Source organism: Lolium perenne, chromosome 2, assembly GCF_019359855.2.
Source record: "Lolium perenne isolate Kyuss_39 chromosome 2, Kyuss_2.0, whole genome shotgun sequence".
Taxonomy (NCBI): Eukaryota; Viridiplantae; Streptophyta; class Magnoliopsida; order Poales; family Poaceae; genus Lolium; species Lolium perenne.
In genome coordinates, this window is record NC_067245.2 from 235,601,872 (window position 1) to 235,621,392 (window position 19,521).

The following is a 19,521-nucleotide window of genomic DNA, read 5'->3' on the forward strand; positions in this document are numbered from 1 at the left end:
TAGTGTAAGAGATAAAGAGTTACTCTCATTAGAAGGTTGGCATGGGTAGCTAATCCATTCTTCCTCCTTTTGTTCATCACTCTCCTCCTCTTTTTCATCCAATGAGCTTTCAGGTTCATCAATTTCTTCTTTCACATGTTCCTGCAAATTGTGAATGCATTCTTGTGCATGAATGTGTCTCTCTTTATAATCAATGATATAAGGATTATTGCTGTAATATTCTTTGCAATAATCAAGGATAGAAGAGACATAATCTTTAAGGTCCTTACAAACAATACAAGTTTCATAATTTTTAGCCATGAAGGATTCTATCTCAGAGGCTCCCATAAATAAAACAAATTATTCTACTTCTTCGAACCCAAGATGAATATAGTTATTCTAATGATAGTTCACAATTAAAACTTCTTCACTAAAGCCACATTGCAATTTAAGATGTTTAGTATCCTGTTTAGAGCAACAGTTTATATCATGGCGTTTAAGCAAGATTTTAGCAATTGTATTCAATTTTTCTAACACGGCACTCATGACTTTACCCTTTCTTGATTCTCTATAATTCATATATAATTCTATAAGCTCCATACAGGTTGTGGGTTCTTCCATAACAACAGTTTTTAATTTTTCGGTTTTTCAAATTTTTATGGATTTTCGGGTATATAAGAAAAATAAAACAAGACAAAAACGAACTAGACAAAAGTAAACTAAGAAAAATAATACTAGACAGAAATAAACTAAGCATAAATAAACTAGACAAAAGTAAACTAAGCAAAATAAAAATAAAATAAAAACAGAGAGAGAGGTAGAGTGTACTCCCAAAGTGAACTTATGAGTAGAGCTATGCTCCCCGGCAACGGCGCCAGAAAATAGTCTTGATAACCCACAAGTATAGGGGATCGCAACAGTCTTCGAGGGAAGTAAAACCCAAATTTATTGATTCGACACAAGGGGAGACAAAGAATACTTATAAGCCTTAACAACTGAGTTGTCAATTCAGCTGCACCTGGAAAAGCACTAGTAACAGGGGTGATGTGAAAGCAGCAGTAATATGAGAGCAATAGTAACAGTAACACAACAGCAGTAGCAGTAACACAGAGGCAATGGCACCAGAAAATAGTTGATACTACTTCTAATGGCATATAGGACCGAGTGAGTATTTGATGACGAAAGATGGACCGGGGTTCCCAGCTATCTACACTAGTGGTAACTCTCCAATAACAAGTGTTGGGTGAACAAATTACAGTTGGGCAATTGACATAATTATTATAGCATTAAGACAGAACATCCAGTTTATTAATCATGTAGGCATGTTTTCCATATATGGTCATACGTGCTCGCAATGAGAAACTTGCATAACATCTTTTGTCCTACCAGCCGGTGTCAGCCGGGACTCTAGGGAAACTACTGGTAATTAAGGTACTCCTTTTAATAGAGCACCAGAGCAAAGCATTAACACTTGGTGAAAACATGCGATCCTCATATCTAAGCCATCCCCTCCAGTTATCCCTGTTGCTGTCACTCTGGGGCCTCGGGTTCCGGACATAGACATGTGCAAACAACTTGTAGATACAATCTAAGCAATAATTATAGAGCTTAAATCTAAGATCATGCCACTCCTGCACTAGTGACAAGCATTAAACACAACAAGATTGCAGCAACAATAACTTCACAAACTTTATAGATAGACTGATCATAATGTAACAATTCATCGGATCCCAAGAAACACAACACCGATTTCATCAGATGGATCTCAATCATGTAAGGCAGCTCATGATATCATTGTATTGAAATACATGGGAGAGAGAGTACCAACTAGCTACTGCTAGAACCCGTAGTTCATGGGGGAACTACTCACCGAGCATGATGGAGGCGGTGGCGTCGATGGAGAAGGCTCCGGGGGTTGATCCCCATCCCGACAGGGTGCCGAAATAGGAACTTCTGACCCCCGAAACTAGGTTTCGCGATGGTGGCGGCGCTCCGGGAGTCTTTCTGGAGTATGATAGATATCTCTCGGGTTTTCGCGCCGTGGGGGAACAAATAGGCAAAGGGGCGATGTCGGTGGAGTCCCGAGGTGGGCTCCCCACACGCCGGTGCGCCTGTGGGCCCGGCCGCGCGGCTGCATGGGGAGGAGGCCGTGGGCCTCCCCCGGGCTTGCCCTTCTGGCTTCATGTGTCCCTCGCGAAAATAGGAGGTTTGGCTTTTGTTTCGTCGAATTCCGAGAATATTGCCCGAACACCTTTCCTGGAACCAAAAACAGCAGAAAATAGGAACTGGCACTGTGGCATCTTGTTAATAGGTTAGTCCCAGAAAATGCATAAAAACATTATAAAGTGTGAATAAAACATGTAGGTATTGTCATAAAACTAGCATGGAACATAAGAAATTATAGATACGTTGGAGACGTATCAGGGTTCAAGGTACTTGATTATCGACGGTGATTTGTACCCCACATAGATCCCAATTTCCTATGAGGGCCCATGGATGTACGCAGCGGTGGTGAGATGGGCACATATGTGGCGCATCCGAATTTACGCAGATGGGAAATATTTGGTAGATTTCCACGTACTAATTGCAGAGAGGAAGTGTTGTGATATGTAGTTGGTCGCAATTGAATTAAGTCAGCAGCGTGTAAAACTGCGTGACCCCAACATGAAGTTGGTAATTTGCAATTCATTAATAATGGTCGTGCAATGAGCTTAATTCTCTTAATTAGGGATTCAACCAATCCATTTTGTGTGTGGACATATGGGACCGAGTGTTGAACCGCAATTCCTAGTGCCATGCAATAATCATTGAAGGCACGCGAGGAAAATTCAGCAGCGTTGTCCATTCGAATTGATTTAATTCGATTCTCAGGATAATGAGCTTGTAATTTAATAATTTGTCTCATTATTGTGGCAAATGCATGGTTTCGTGTGGATAATAGACACACATGAGACCATCGTGTAGATGCATCAATTAGAACCATGAAATACCTAAAAGGTCTAGATAATGGTTGGATAGGACCACAAATATCACCTTGAATCCGTTCAAGGAATTGGAGTGGTTCCGCTTGAATTTTAAGATAAGAGGGTCGTAAAATGAGTTTCCCGGTAGCACATGCAGTGCACACAAAATCCGAAGATTGTGGGAATTTGGATTCATTTAAATCATGCCCATTGGAATTGCTGATAATTTTCCTCATCATCCCGATACCGGGATGACCAAGGCGATCATGCCATGTTTGGAATGCATTGGAATTCTGAAAAATTACCTTGTACGCAACGTGTGCTACGGGTTTTATGTATGTGTAGTACAATCCTGATGATAAAGAGGGAATTTTCTCAAACATTTGTTTGCCATATCCGTTGTCTTTGGTAAAGAGGAGATACTCCTCCTTGTTGTCTTCATGGGTTTCAATGTGAAAACCATTTTTACGGATATCTCTATATCCTATGAGGGTACGAGTTGAATCAGGATACAATAAAGCATCCTCAATTATAATTTGTGTACCCAAAGGGAGGGTAAATATGGCGCGTCCTGTGCCAACAAGCATCACGTCCAGCGATTGTTAAAATATCTCCATTCATCTTTGCAAGAGTTTGGAAATACTTTATTTCCCTAAGTATAGAGTTTGTGGTACCACTATCCACAAGGCACATTTCCTCCTCCATTTGAATTGACTCCCGTAGAAATCTATATATTGAAATGTAGAATTTTCATCAATGAAAAGACTTATTGGATATATAGAGTATATACAACTTTATTGATATCAAAGTGCTGATACAATATATATTGTGCTTTACAATATACGGTGATGACAACAACAATAATAATATGTTCTTATTACAACAATGAAATGGACGTAAACAAATATTCTATATAGTGGAGTTGATTGACTAGTCAAAGTCTCCGAACACGTCGTTGGAGGCGTATTCGATCATCATATTCTCCTTGTCCATGGAGTCCCGTGGTACATGCAATTCCTTGGTGTTGCTTGGTGCTCCTTGAACATCTCGCGAACATCCAACTTCCATGTTGTTTTCGGGTTGAAGATTGAAGTGTGCTTCATATCTTGCTCCTTGGGCAGGTCTGTTACGTCCCATGGATTGCAGGTAGAGGTTTACCAGATGTTTTGGGGTACGGCATTTTTTGGTGACATGCTTGTAGCATCCACATTTCTAGCAAAGATTAGTTTTATCAAACTTGTTCTTTGCTATGCCTTTTCCCTTGTCTGAATTATGTGGCTTGTTCTTGTTGTTGCGGTTGCGGTTGTAATTACCCTTAAAGTTCTTGTTACGACCTTTCAAAGAGCCATTGAACTTATTGTTTTTCTGAAAATTTGCATGTACCTCAGGTAGAGGGGCAGCCCCAATCGGGCGTTGATGACTATTCTTTAAAATAAGTTCATCATGTTTTGCTTCCTGGAGAAGAACATGTATAAGTTCAGAATAAACATGGTAATTCCTTGCACGATATTGTTGTTGTAGGATCCTATCAGCAGGGAGCATAGTTGATAGAGTCTTTTCTATCTTCTCCTCTTCTGAAGGTTCCTTCTCGCAAAACCGTAACTTCAAACAAATCTTATGAACCTCATGGTTATAAGCTCCGATAGATTTGAAATCCTAGAGTCTTAACTGGGTCCACTCATTACTAGCTTCATGTAGTATAACTGCCCTTTACTGTTCATATCTAGTTTTGAGTGCTTGCCAAATATTGCTTGGAGATTCCTCCGTTGAATATTCAGATTTCAAATCTGGGTGAATATGGTTTCTTATAATGTATAAAGCATCATATTTTTGTGGCTCAGTTAATTGTGCAACTCCCTGCGAAAGGTGATCCTCAGGTGGTATGAGTGTAGCTGCAATTCCACGAGATGAAAGACTAATTTTAACATCCATAGCCCATGTAGGATAATTATTTCCGTCGAGCGCGAGCTCTTCAAATTCTTTGACGGTCATTTTGTCCTGCATGAATGACAACCAGGGATTTGTAAATTTACTTGTATGTAAATTAAAATCATCATGGTTATGTCGTAATAACATTTGCAAAATTGCTGAACTCAAGTGAATCCTTAAGTTTTAGTGTGTACCCCAAATTATCTTTCATAACATGTTGTAGATAATCAACATTTTCATGGAGTACATCTCTCGGTACTAAGAAGTATAATCTGACCAAAATCAGTAGATGCCTTTGATCTTAGTACCTTATATTATGATTTGATTTAAATATATGGGATAGCACGTTGAAGATAATCATAATGTCAATTTTGACAAAATGTAGACCTCACAATAATTGTGGATAATCTGCTTATTATCGCAGTAGATACCACATTACCTTGTGATCCCATATATAAATTTGAGGTAGTTACTTTAATTTTGCATATTAATTCTATTTGATTTATTCAATTTGATGCTATATTTAAGCATATATGGACTTAATCGATGATGAATTAATAGTTAATTTTGCAAGAAAATTAATCTCACTTGCAAAATAATATTATTGTACCATATATATATGTTATAGGGATTGCAAAATGCAAACACATTGAACATATAATCTTCTATAGACACAGTGTGCTCTACAACATCAGTATACAATATGAGTGAATGATGTGTGTAGTTAAACACAAATAGGTGGTCTAAAACTTGACAAGTACTATACTACAGCACTAGTAGTTGGACTGAAAAATGAAATCCCAGAAATAATGGGCTAATACATGACAAGTACTAAGCGGTAATAGTAGTTGGACTGAGCACCGAGCAAAGTAGTCTAGCACCACGATCTGGTTTATTTATTTTTCCTGGAGCGGATAAGGGCATGCCCAATGCACTGCCCTAGAGGTACTGCTTCATAACTTTAGTTAGATTCGGGTGGTCCAAAGTAGGTTTGGATGAGGAGGCAGTCTCCTCTTCAAGAAGTGGGATCTTAAGCCTTAAAAACATGCTTTTTGGAGAGAGAAAGAGATACATAGTGTCATATTTATGGGGTCTATTCTCTCTGTTTTCTGACTAAAGTTATAGTTTCTATTGGAGAGATAAAATTCAACATGTTGCTTCTGACAACTTTTTTACATGGAGCATCTAGTTGTGTATGCCACCATTCCTCATGCCCTAAGAGGAGTGAGGGGATGCAGTTATAGCTAGCAATCCCCAATCCTACCACGACCACCACACGATCCAGTCGAGCCGCAGGTGGCCACGCCCGTCGTCGGCGTCCTCAGGCGCGTGGAGCCCCCCCCCCCCCCCCGTCCCCCGTGGAGTAGGATCTCTCTGAGATCCCTGTGGCGTCGTTGGTGAAGCCGAGGGCGGCCGGCGACCATGTGCCCGCACGGGTGCTGGAGCTGTGCGCGGCCATGGCCGACGCAAATCGGCGCAGCAGGTGGCGAGTCTCCGGCGAAGGGGATAGAGGCGAGGGCGCGGCCGGTGCGGGAGGACCCAGAGGCAGAGAGGTTGGGGATGAGGCCGCGACGGTCATCTCCCCTTCTTGTGGCTCGGCCAGGACATTGAGGTCGATGTCGAGGATGGCCAGGTCCGGGACCGAACCGTATCCCGGCGGGACGAAGTGCTCCAGATCCTCGTTGCTCGGTGTCGGCGTGGGGAGGTCAAGGTACGGCGCATCGACAACCTAATGTTCCTGTGGTGGAGTTGCCGGCGGCGGAGGGTACTGGCCGTAGCCGTGGCGAGCGGGGCACGGCCCATACCCATGTGTCGGGCAGAAAGCCACAGCGGCGTCCAGGCCGTTGTCATAGAAGATGCCCGGTGCAGGCGGGAGCAGGACGGCGTTGTAGTCGTCCTCTCCCAGGAACGGTGCCGCATGCCCGCCAAGGAGCCAGTCCATGGGTGGGATGGAGAGCGCCGGCGGTGGAGGCGCAGAAGGTCCTGCGACATCGGCGGCGACCTCCTGGACACCCTGTCCAGTGGCGTGCACTGGAGCTTGGCGTGGATAGCCGTGGCGGAGGCCACCGTGGTGGCGGCCACCGTGACGACGGCTGTTCAAGACGAAGGGGCGGCGACGACTGCCCTGTCCAGAACGACGATGACCTCCCTGTCCAAATCGGCGAGGGCAACCGCGGCTGTTGCCATGGTGGCGGAAGCCGACGCCATGGCCTTGGCGGCGGAAGCCAGCACCGTGGCGGAAGCTGCGGAAACCAGCACCGCGGTGTCGAAGGCGATGGCGACGTGCGAAGGTCGAACGGCGATTCTCTCGTTGGAGAAAACGAAGGAATGCAGAAGCAAAGGCCGGCAGGTTCCCTGCCATCTTTACTTACCTTTCCTTCTCTGCTTTCCTTCTATTCCTCCCGTGATTGCTCTCGTAGAGACTAGCGTGGCTGATAACGTGTTAGAACTCAAAGATTGAGAGTAAAACTTGTGATCTATTGCTTGTGGGCAAAGCCCTATTTATACAGGAGTTTGGGACGCCTTGTACAGGCGCCTGTTTACAAAGAGATGTCTCTTGGCATACGAGAAGGCGTCTGTACGGACACAGGCGTCCGTACGACGCTTTGGACATAATTAACACATGCCTAAACTAATGACAGTTGCTAATGACGGTTTGCTTCAAGTCGGTTCCGTATAGGCGTCTGTTGAATCTTAACAATTTGCTGACGAGTTAATTTCCTCTCGCCTTCAGTTCTCACTCTCTTCGTAACTGAAGTCTGCATGCCTTCAGGACCTCTATTTTTCTTTGTGTTGGTTCACTAATCTAGTCCGCTCTCCATTCCATTCAGATTCCACCTCCCAATTCCCTTTCCAAGTTTCATTCCGTCTCCTAACCCCCACGGCGCCGGCAACACTGACACGCAGATTACAGTTCTTTGATGCCGCTCGAACTCCTACTTGGCCTCATCCTGCCGCTGGCGTTCTTCTTCAGTTGCGGGTATCCTCCGTTTGTGGTGCCCTGCAGTGGATCAAATTCAGAAGTGAGATGACGATGGTTCTTTCATGCATTAAAGGTGTTCGTTTGGGTTTATCTCATATGCAAAATCCTTATTGTGGCCACACGAGATGTTATTGCTGGTGATAGATAAGTGAGCATGTCCCTACCTGCCCATGTTTCTATTGGTGTGCCCTCATCCAGATCTACCATTGCAAGTATTTCTTTCACGAGATTCCTAATGAGAGTTTGTTTCTCAGTCGGTTGCAAATATTATGTACTCCTGTAGATGGTTCTTTCATGTATTAAAGGTGTTCGTTTGGCTTTATCTCCTCTGCAAAATCCTAATGATTGTGGCCGCACAAGATGTTATTGCTGATGATAGATAAATGAGCATCTCCCTACCTTCCCATGTTTCTGTTGATGTGCCCTCATCCAGATCTTCTATTGCAAGTGATCCTTTCACAAGATTTGTAATGAGCGTTTGTTTCTCAGTCTATCCCAAATATTTTCCACTCCTGTATTTCTTCCATTAGTTGGAGTTGTTCTCCCTCTATGATTTTTGGAAGAGTGGCTGTGATGGATTTCAGTGTTTTCTGAGGTATCAGAATGTATCACCCATATGGCATACATTTTTACTAGGTATGTTTCCATTAATTAAGCTATTCTCCCTCTATGGTTTTGGAAAGAGTGGCCTGTTGTTATTAGAACTAGATGATTCCCCGCGCGTTGCGGCGGAATTTAGTGGACCAATTCTATTCATGTATATATAATTAAATTTTCAGCATAAATCAAAAGAATTTCTGTTTAAAAAACTTGATCAGTTGAACACGTTATTTTTAAAATAATTAAAGGGAAAAAAAGCACGCCACGCTTTTCTTTATTGGCAGGCCTTGGTGCAGTTTTAACCTGAAATGACAAAGTATTTTAGACACATATACCTCTGCATGTCATCCTATGCAACGTTTTTCGAAAGTGAAGGAGCGCATATGCCATACATGCAGTGTAGTACGTACCTGCAAAAATTATTGAAGGGAAAAAAGGACAACAAACGGGGAGTAACCCATAATGACAACATATACTCTGTTTAATAGCTTTATAGAAGACAACAAACGGGGAGTAACCCATAATGACAACATATGGCTATTATAGAAGAAATGCAACTGACGTAGTAGCTACTCTAGAAAACTTTTTTGAAGTGGCATGGTCTGACCTGTAAAGATGACTCGAGAGAAATCAATACACCAAGGGTCCAAGGTCAGAATAAACATGAATGCTTAAACATGAACACACAATAGATTTTTCTGGCTGAAGCATTTTAACAAACACAAGCATGACAATTCCGCATCTAGTGCTAGTAAAAAAAAAGGGAATCAGATTTAGCTAGCATCAAGTAAATCATTTACACCGACCCAGACATGCATGAACGGACTTGATATGCACGCCATTATCTTGATCTCATGGTGTCCCATGCCATTAGCCTGTGACAGTGCAACCAATAGCCCAATGTAAACGGTATATACCATGAATAAGAGGTTGTAGTTTTGGAGTGGATGTCGAAGGTTTGAGTACCACAGTCGTATATGTCGGGTAAACTCAAGGATCTCCCATGCGCACCTGTAGAATTGTAGCCGCCATGCTCGCACATGCGTGGCTGCAAGTCGCGAGAGACGGAGGAGATGAGGAGCTCTCGAGTCCCCAATTTGTGCAGATCAACAGGATTAAAATACATCGAAGAGGAGAGCTAGCAGTCATGGCCCAAAGTGTCCTTTGGTTTTCTCTTATCTAAAGTGGTGCATCAGCTAGCTTGAGTGAATGTTGGGCGTTGGTGCTTGTACAAAGGAAATCCTAAGCGGTACTGGGAGGTGAAGCGACGGTACTCAAAGCCAGAATTAAAGTGGCAAAGATGCACTGGGAATAAGAGGGGCCGATGTATGATTAATGTCTGGAAGATCACGTAGGTCTATCGGCAGAAAATAGGATTAAGTGATCCATTTTCCCTTGAGAATAGCTGTGTCCTGCATGGCCCGAAAATAAAACCAAATTGGTATTGGAAAGTAAAGTTGAGAGATGATGATGTGGCACTATGATGAGAGATGATGATGTGGCACTATGATGAGGTGGATAGCTTGCATGTTGAGAGAAATCAACTTAGTGGGTTGCTCCTATTTAGATATTATAGATTTGGGATATTGCTGGCTGATCAATTAGATGTATCTCATATCAGGTATTTGGGATTAGTGCAGATTCCTAGCAGATTATGCATAATTAGTGCAATATGTTGTGTGGCAACCGTTCGCCATATTTTACCCAAGAGTTGCGTAATTAGGTGTTTTTTTTTAAAAAAAAAACTCACGACTTGCAACAAGGTGTCACTTATGTTTGCATCAGATTATGTCCAGACTACACTCGTGCCTACAGATTGCCTAACCAGTAACCACCAAACTTGGATGTATTTGAGAACTATTATGACCTTTGACCATTCACGGCAAAACGAATTGGTCAGGGGTACCACATCTATTCTGCCCTTTTTTGGATGCATAAAGGCTAAAGATGATCATTTTTTTCCTTCATATTGTTTCCTCAACATTTGAATTAGTATTTCTTACATGAACAATTTTTTTTTCCTTCTGTCAATGCCATGCTGCTATCCTATACACTTAGTCATCTTACAAATTAATTACTCTTATTTTATTCGGGCTATATATGACGGTTCAGCTAATTTTTTCAATGAAATATTTTTGTTTCTCTACAAGTAGAATGGCTAAAAAATACTTTAGCTTCCAACAAAACTAATAATTTGAACTCATGTTGATACCTTGGGCTTTTGAACATTCTCAACACAGAAAATTTGAAATATTTACCATGTCATTTTCTAGATGAGACCGTGAAAGTAGTATACCTTGCTATTCAGATTTTCATACTATGCCCAGTCCTATATGACATGATTTGAGGATACCATGTACCGTGCCAATTGCATTTGGACTGAAAACAAAGAACCATACTGAGCAGTGATTCTATAGCACTGGCGGCATCTATCTAATTACATGCCAAAGATCAGCAACTACAAACCAGTTACAAGTTCATATGCAATCGTGGAATGATCCAAACAAAAATAAAAAGAGGAAATCCTCTCCGACCAGCAGCAAAGATATTGGAAGCACATTCAATAGAGCACTGCACTTGACGTATTAGTCAGGAACATATGAATGCTGTATGGATTCGTTGCATAGAAAACAAAAACTTTTCTACCGCGAGAACGCAATCCAATCCAAGATGCAATCTAGAAGACGGGAGCAACGAGGGGATGATCGAGACTCACCCTTGAAGATTTCCAAAGCCTATAAGAGTAGGCTCTTATTGCTGCGGTAGACGATCACTTGCCGCTTGCAAAAGCGCGTAGAAGATCTTGATCACGGTGCCACGATCGGGCAGCACCTCCGTACTCGGTCACACGTTCGGTGTTGATGAAGACGACGTCCTTCTCCCCGTTCCAGCGGGCAGCGGAAGTAGTAGCTCCTCCTTGAATCCGGCAGCACGACGGCGTGGTGGCGGTGGTGGTGGAGATCTCCGGCGGAGCTTCGCTAAGCGTGCGGGAGAGGTGGAGGAGAGAGGGGGTGGCTAGGGTTTGGGAGAGGGGGTGGCCGGCCTCAAGGGGTGCGGCCAGCTTGTGGCTTTGTGGTGGCCGGCCCCCTCCCCTATGCCCCTCATTATATAGGTGGATCCCCAAGTGTTGGACTACAAGTCTTCGAATAAGACCCCAACACAAGAACCTTCCATGTAGTAGGGAAACCTACCCAAGGTGGGACTCCCACCTCAAGTGGGATTCCCCCCTTCCATGTGGGGGGGGTGGCCGGCCCCCTTAGGTGGAGTCCACCTTGGAGTCCCCCACTAGGGTTGGCCGGCCATGGGGAGGTGGAGTCCCTCCGGGACTCCTCCTTCCTTAGTGATTTCTTCCGGACTTTTCTAGAACCTTCTAGAACCTTCCATAAAATCACCGGATCATTTTCAAACTTATAAAATGACTTCCTATATATGAATCTTATTCCCAGGACCATTCCGGAACTCCTCGTGATGTCCGGGATCCCATCCGAGACTTCGAACAATACTTTGAACTCCATTCCATATTCAGGTTCTACCATTACAACATCAAACCTTAAGTGTGTCACCCTACGGTTCGTGAACTATGTGGACATGGGTGAGAACTCTCTCCGTCCAATAACCAACAGCGGGATCTGGAGATCCATAATGGCTCCCACATATTCAACGATGACTTTAGTGATCGAATGAACCATTCACATACGATACCAATTCCCTTTGTCACGCGATATTTTACTTGTCCGAGGTTTGATCATCGGTATCACTCTATACCTTGTTCAACCTCGTCTCCTGACAAGTACTCTTTACTCGTACCGTGGTATGTGGTCTCTTATGAACTTATTCATACGCTTGCAAGACATTAGACGACATTCCACCGAGAGGGCCTAGAGTATATCTATCCGTCATCGGGATGGACAAATCACACTGTTGATCCATATGCCTCAACTCATACTTTCCGGATACTTAATCCCACCTTTATAACCACCCATTTACGCAGTGGCGTTTGATGTAATCAAAGTAGCTTTCCGGTATAAGTGATTTACATGATCTCATGGTCATAAGGACTAGGTAACTATGTATCGAAAGCTTATAGCAAATAACTTAATGACGTGATCTTATGCTACGCTTAATTGGATGTGTCCATTACATCATTCATATAATGATATAACCTTGTTATTAATAACATCCAATGTTCATGATTATGAAACTAATCATCCATTAATCAACAAACTAGTTAAGAGGCATACTAGGGACTCTTTGTTGTTTACATATCACACATGTATCAATGTTTCGGTTAATACAATTATAGCATGGTATATAAACATTATCGTAAACACAAAGATATATAATAACCATTTATTATTGCCTCTTGGGCATATCTCCAACAGTCTCCCACTTGCACTAGAGTCAATAATCTAGTTTACATTTGTAAAGATATAATACCTTGGCCTTCTGGTGCTTTATCATGTTTTGCTCACGGGAGAGGTTTTAGTCAACGGATCTGACACGCTCAGAAACGTATGTATTTTGTAATTCATTTGCGTCTCAACGCATAACTCATTTCCTAATGAGTTGGCATTAAATATGTTTGGTCTTCTGGTGGAACCTTAATTCCGCGGTCTGAAATATGTTACTAATATTGTCACACACAATATAGCTTCAAAGTTCTGACTCTGTCGGAACTACACCAAGTTCTCAAAGAACCTCTTGACTTTAACATTCTTTATCATTGTCAAAACATTGACATACTCTGCCTTCATTTGTAGAATTCGTCACAATATTTAGAACTCTTCTAAATCTAGCATAGACAACTTCTATCTCATTGTGCTACCTTTAAAACAACACTTAGTATAATTTGAGATTGAAATTTTATTTTCATATGTGACAAAACAAATATCGGTGCAACACCTTACAGCGATTTGTTTGTCATTTCTCCATACAAAACTATATATATATATCATTGGTTCTTCTTAAGTACTCAAGAATATTCTTACTGTTTTTCAATGATCATCACATGAATCATTCTGGTACATGCTCATAACATTTTTAAGAGCACATGACATCTGATTGTGTACATATTATTTGTGATCTATAATCACTCATGTGTTCTTACTCATTGAGTGTCAGATACACTCAAGTCTTGTTAAAACTTCACATGACAAGAACATTTTCTTAATATTTCTATATTGAACTACTTCAATATCCATTCTATGTACTTTGACTTAAACTTATTATGTGTTTCAATCTATCTTCATAGATCTTGACACTAAATTTATTTCAGTCCATATCCTTTCATTGAAGTTAATTTCTCAATGAAACCTTTTTAATCAAGTATATAATTACATCATTTATAACCAACTATATGTCATCTACATAAAGTATTATAAATATGTCTCAGCGCTCCCACTTAATTTCTTGCAAATGCAAGCCTCTTCATCGTTTCTGATGAAATCAAAAACTCTTTGACTATTTCATCTGGTGAAGATTCCAACTCCGCGATACTCACTTCATCCAATTGAAGTTTGTATACCTATCTAGTATTCCACGGACCAGCAAAACTCTTGGTTGTATCTTGTATACACCTTTAATACATACTTCTGATAAGTAATGTATTTTGCCATCCTACTAGCATATCTCATAAAAGAAATATGTAGTGATTACTAGAATAATCCACATAGACTATAAGCATTGCTACGGAAGATCTAATCTTATCGTAGTCAACTCTTTGAACTTTGTCGTAAACAATTTTTCGACAAGTCAAGCTTCTTCAAGGATATTTCATCCAAGTCTATAGATCCATTTACTTTCAAAAAGTATTCATCTATTATGGATTTCATGGCGCATGGCCATTTTAACGGAGTCAGGGCCCATCATAACTTCTTTGTTTTGTAGTTGGTTTATCTTTGTTCAAAATCAATCATTTGTCCACAAATCATTTATTTGATCACAAAGTAAACCATACCTACAAGGTTCAGTAAGTACTTCGATCTCTATGGCTAAAACACTTTGTAGTCATGGGAGCCATGATCGTCGTGGCCGCTTCTGGAACCAATTTCCGATGCTGCGCTACTCTGATCATTATGCTCAGGTTCACAAACCTTATCAAGTTCTATTGTCCTCCCACTCAAATACTTCGCTAGAAAACAATTTCTTGGAAATAAGCAAGTAATATTAACAAACACTTTTGTCTTTTACTTCATAGTGGAAAGAATTCCCAATCAATTCTTTGGGATAACCAACAAAGACATTCATCCTATTTTGGTTGTAAACTTATTTACATATGCTATGCATACCAAAATTTAAGAAAGGACTATTAAGGTTCATACCCATGCCATAACTCGTATGGTGTCATTTCAACGGATCATGATGATGCTCTATTCAGTGTAAAAGCGGTAGTCACTAAAGCATAATCCACAAAAATATAATGGCATCAATATTTTATCTCATCATTGACCCAACAAGGTTTGGATACATCCCTTGGATACTTCATCATCACTATGATACTCCAAGAAACGTGAGTTGTAGAACAATTTCATAACTCTCTTAGATGTTTAAAACTCGTAATTCAAATATTTCCACCATGATCCAATCATAGATATTTGACTTTTCTATTACGATGATTTCCACTTCATGCTGAAATTTATTTGAATCCATTCAAATGTTTCAAACTTCTTCCTTATTGAATATATCCACATATATATACTCAATTCATTGTTGAAAGTTTTCATGAAGTAGAAGAATCTCCCGCACACAACTACGCCCAGTGAACCACATACATCATCATGTATTTTTCCACTAAGTTAGTTGCCCGTTTAACTCTTGGCCTATGAACGGTATTTCAGTCATTACTTTTCGAAAAGATTTTGCAAGCGCCAAACGATTCAAAAATCAAATGACTCCAAAAATCCATTTGCATGGAGTTCCTTCATGCGTTCCTTTCCAACATGACCTAAATGGCGGTTCCACAAATAAGTGGAATTTCAAATCATTTGCCTTATGGCATTTTAGCGTCAGTGTTATGTATGTGTGTTTCACCATTAAGATTTATAATAACTTATCCATCGTACATGGAGTAATGTCATAATTTGAACAACTCATTGTTTTCATTTGACCAAAGCAAAATAACAATTATTAAGTTCTTTATTATAAATTCTAAGGGTGTCGCGACCCCGGAGGTCAGGGCTAGACAAACCCAGATATCACATCTGGCATAAGCCTAACCTAGATCTCTAGGGCCTACAGGGTGAGAATCGGTAACACAACAGTGACTCTACGACTGAAAGCAAATATATTACAACTCTTAGCAGAGTTAAGATCCAAATTTATTACACGCAGAGGTCACTGACCACAATTCAACAAGCAACGGAAAGCAAATTATGTTATCTAGATAACAAGACTGCAAAGGGCCTAAGAGGCCATAACATAAGGCGACGTCCCAGCCCATAAGTCTCAGGCTGCCGCCTGAGGAACTCCGAACTACTCGTCGACGTCATGGTAGAAGCCACCATCAGTTGGAAGAACTTCGTCTGAAACAAAGCATGCAAGACTGAGTACAGGGACTCAGCAAGACTTAGTACAACCTGTTAGCAAAGCGGGTATGCGAGGCTTTATGTGGAGCTTATTTTGCAGAAAGCCAGTTTTCCTTTGTAAATAGGAGGGAGCAGAAGCTCGTCTATTCAGACCATTTTCAAAAGGGATAAGAGAGCGATATCAACTCTAGCTCTAAGATCATCATGTTGAATCCACCGAATCTTCATCATTACCTGAACCTATCACCTAGGATCACCCCTCGACACCCTGAGAAGGGATCCTTATTCATACATAGATATCAAGTTTTACGATCAGGTTCAAGTTGTCTATGATCATCACGTCCTTTCCCAAGTCGTCCTTAACCGTGGACACGGCTTTTCGAAAAGATTTACCCTGCAGGGGTGTACAACTTTACCCACACGCGCCGACCGACTCTTAGTGCCACTATAGATTAACACACTTCCTTGGTGTGCTGGCAGAGGGTGGTCGACCAAAACCTTTCCCTTACTTCGCCTATTCCATGAGTCAAACTAACTGGGGAGCTCCGTCATCGTAGGTAGCCATTCTCCGAGGCGGTCCCGGTCATTGTGTGCAGGGGATCCAGTTCAATGCCTACAGCATCCTTCACCCTAGCCACGCCCTGTATGATGCACTTTGAAAACCTTTTCCACCTTTCCCCCATGCTTATGGCAAATGGAACTCGCAAACTAATTGACTCATGGGTAAGCTAGGTAAGTTCGGGCCAAGGGGTTCCCATGGGCCCCGTGTGGCTGTACGCTCAGTCTTGGTTCCAGAGGCAAGAACTCAGGTCCTAGTATCGGCGAGAACGAGTCAAATCACCACATCCCCATGTGGCGGCCCATCCAAGCCTTTAGCATGTTTATTAACATCATCACTGATCTTACCACGTCATCCTGTCAAACTAGGTTCATTCGTAGCTCTGATTCATCAACCGGATGGATCAGACTTTAATAGCTAAGCATGGCTAAGCATAACACAAATACGGCTCTAGCGATGCGAACAAGCTCAGACCTAGTTTCTTTGGGAGCGGTGGATCGATAACTCTACAGGCTACAAGGATGGAATTATGCACACATAGGATATCTACAACTGCCGATAAAACATATTTGAAGCGGATGCAATATGTAAGAACCAGAAGTAAAGCATTTCGAAACCATATATGAACCAGGTTAGGGCTTGCCTTGTCCCTCGTTGTTCTGGTGCTGCTCTTCGGGGGCGTTGATCTCAGGCTCGCGTTCGGTCCCTATCGAGAAGAACCAAATACCGGAAAGGAAGAGCACAATCAAGACAAGGTACAATGCAATGCACATACAATATGATGACATGTCATATTAAAGGGATTCGGTTAACCCTAGGTGCATCGACAGAATTTAGAGGGGTTCGGCATCGAACCCCGACATATGAGAGGGGTCAAATTAGGGTTTCTACTAAGGCTCATATTTAATTGGTTCAAAGATGTATGAAACATGGATAAACAATTAGGATTTGTTTTTCTGATCATTTTGATATATAATTTTATATTTTTCTGATTTAAAATGAATTACTTATGAATTTCCAAAATTTAATTCATTTTAAATCAATTTCAGAAAATTATATAAATAATAAAAGTTGGACCCACATGTCATAACTTTATTCTTTTCTAAACATTTATGAAATTATTAAAATCCTGACAGATGGGGTCCACATGTCATATTATTTCTATTTACTGAAATTACAGAAATAGAAAAAGGAATTACAGAAAATAGGAAAAAATAAATATGGTGTCATGCTGACGTCATCATGACGTCAGCCGGCCATGAGCTCGCAATTGAGCTCCGGTGGAGCTCCAATCCGCGGCTCCCGTGGGCGAGAGGACGCGCGGTTAGGGGCAAAAGAGGCGCCTGGTCATGGGGAGCCATTTGGGGGCGGCGCCGCTGTCGATTGGTCGCCGGAGCTAGTCCGGCGACGAGCTCGAGCGGCGGCCGTGGCAGGTGCTGCGGCGCGGCGGCGATACAGAGCGGGAGGGGGTGAGGCGAGGGCACTAGGGGGAGGAGCAGCTCACCACGAGCGCGACGGAGGGGTCGGCGATGGCTGGGGAGCCTCGCCGGCGGCGAATCGGCGGGAGGCCGGGGCGGCAGTAGGGTGTAGGGTTAGGGTTTTCTAGGGCGTCCGGGTCACGGGGAGGGGAGAAGTGGGACGCTAGGGCTCCAGGCGGCGGCGGAGGAGGTATTTGTAGTTCGCCGGGGGCGGCGGCGCGAATCTTGACGCCGGCGACGGCGTCCGCGGTGACACGCAGCTGCTTCCCCCATCGTGGGGTTGAAGACGATGGCCGTTTTGCAAATAACCCCCTGCGGGGTGGTTGGGCCGGTGGTGGGTGGTTGCTGGGCCGACTTGGGCCGAGCCAGGGAGAAAAGAAAGAGAGAGGGAGATGGGCTGCGCCCATGAGAGGGAAGAGAGGGGCTCTCTCTATTTTTTTCCCTTTTTTTTTTAGTTTTTGTTTCTCTTTTCAAATTTCAAATTTCAAATCTGTGTTGAATTTTGTTTGAACTCAAATTTTTCCAGAAAACAATAAACACACACATGGGTTTTATTGAAAACAACAAAACCATGTGACTCATTTTATATAATCTTGAGAGTAATTTGAGACAAATAATTAGAGAAGGATTTGCATAATAGAAAATGGAGATGCAAATTTGGCTCAAATTCAAACTATATGCATGCAATGCTCATGAACACTCATTTATTTATAAACACAAGGTTGGGATGTTACAACTCTACCCCCCTTACAAGAATCTCGTCCTCGAGATTCCTAGATTTTAGAAAAGAAGGAAGGGTACTCAGATCGTAAACGATCTTCTCGTTCCCAGGTTGCTTCTTGCTCAGAATGATTAGACCACTGAACTTTCAGAAACTTGATGCTCTGACGTCGAGTTTTACGCTCGGCTTCATCAAGGATACGAACAGGATGTTCTCGATAAGTCAGATCCTCTTGAAGGTCAAGAGTCTCGTGATCAACACCACGAATTGGATCTTTGAAGCAACGCTTGAGTTGGGACACATGGAAGACATCATGAACTTCAGGAAAATTGGAAGGTAACTCCAACTTGTAGGAAACATTACCACGCTTGGCAAGGACGCGGAAAGGACCAACATAGCGAGGTGCTAGTTTGCCTTTGATACCGGTTTACCGAACACCCTTGAGAGGAGTGACTCGAAGATAAGCTTGATCACCAATGTCATACTTCACGACTTGATGAGGGCGATCATAATAGCTCTTTTGACGTGGTGAGCAGTTTTCGTACGCTCGTGAATGATGCGAACTTGATCTTACGCTTCATTGATTATATCTGGTCCAAAGAACTTTCTTTCTCCGGTTTCGAGACCGATTCAAAGGAGTTCTACACCTTCTGCCATACAAAGCTTCAAAAGGTGCCATGCCCAGGCTGGATTGGAAGCTGTTGTTATAGGTGAACTCGGCAAATGGAAGGCACTTTTCCCAATCTTTACCGAAGGATATAACACAGGCCCTGAGCATGTCTTCAA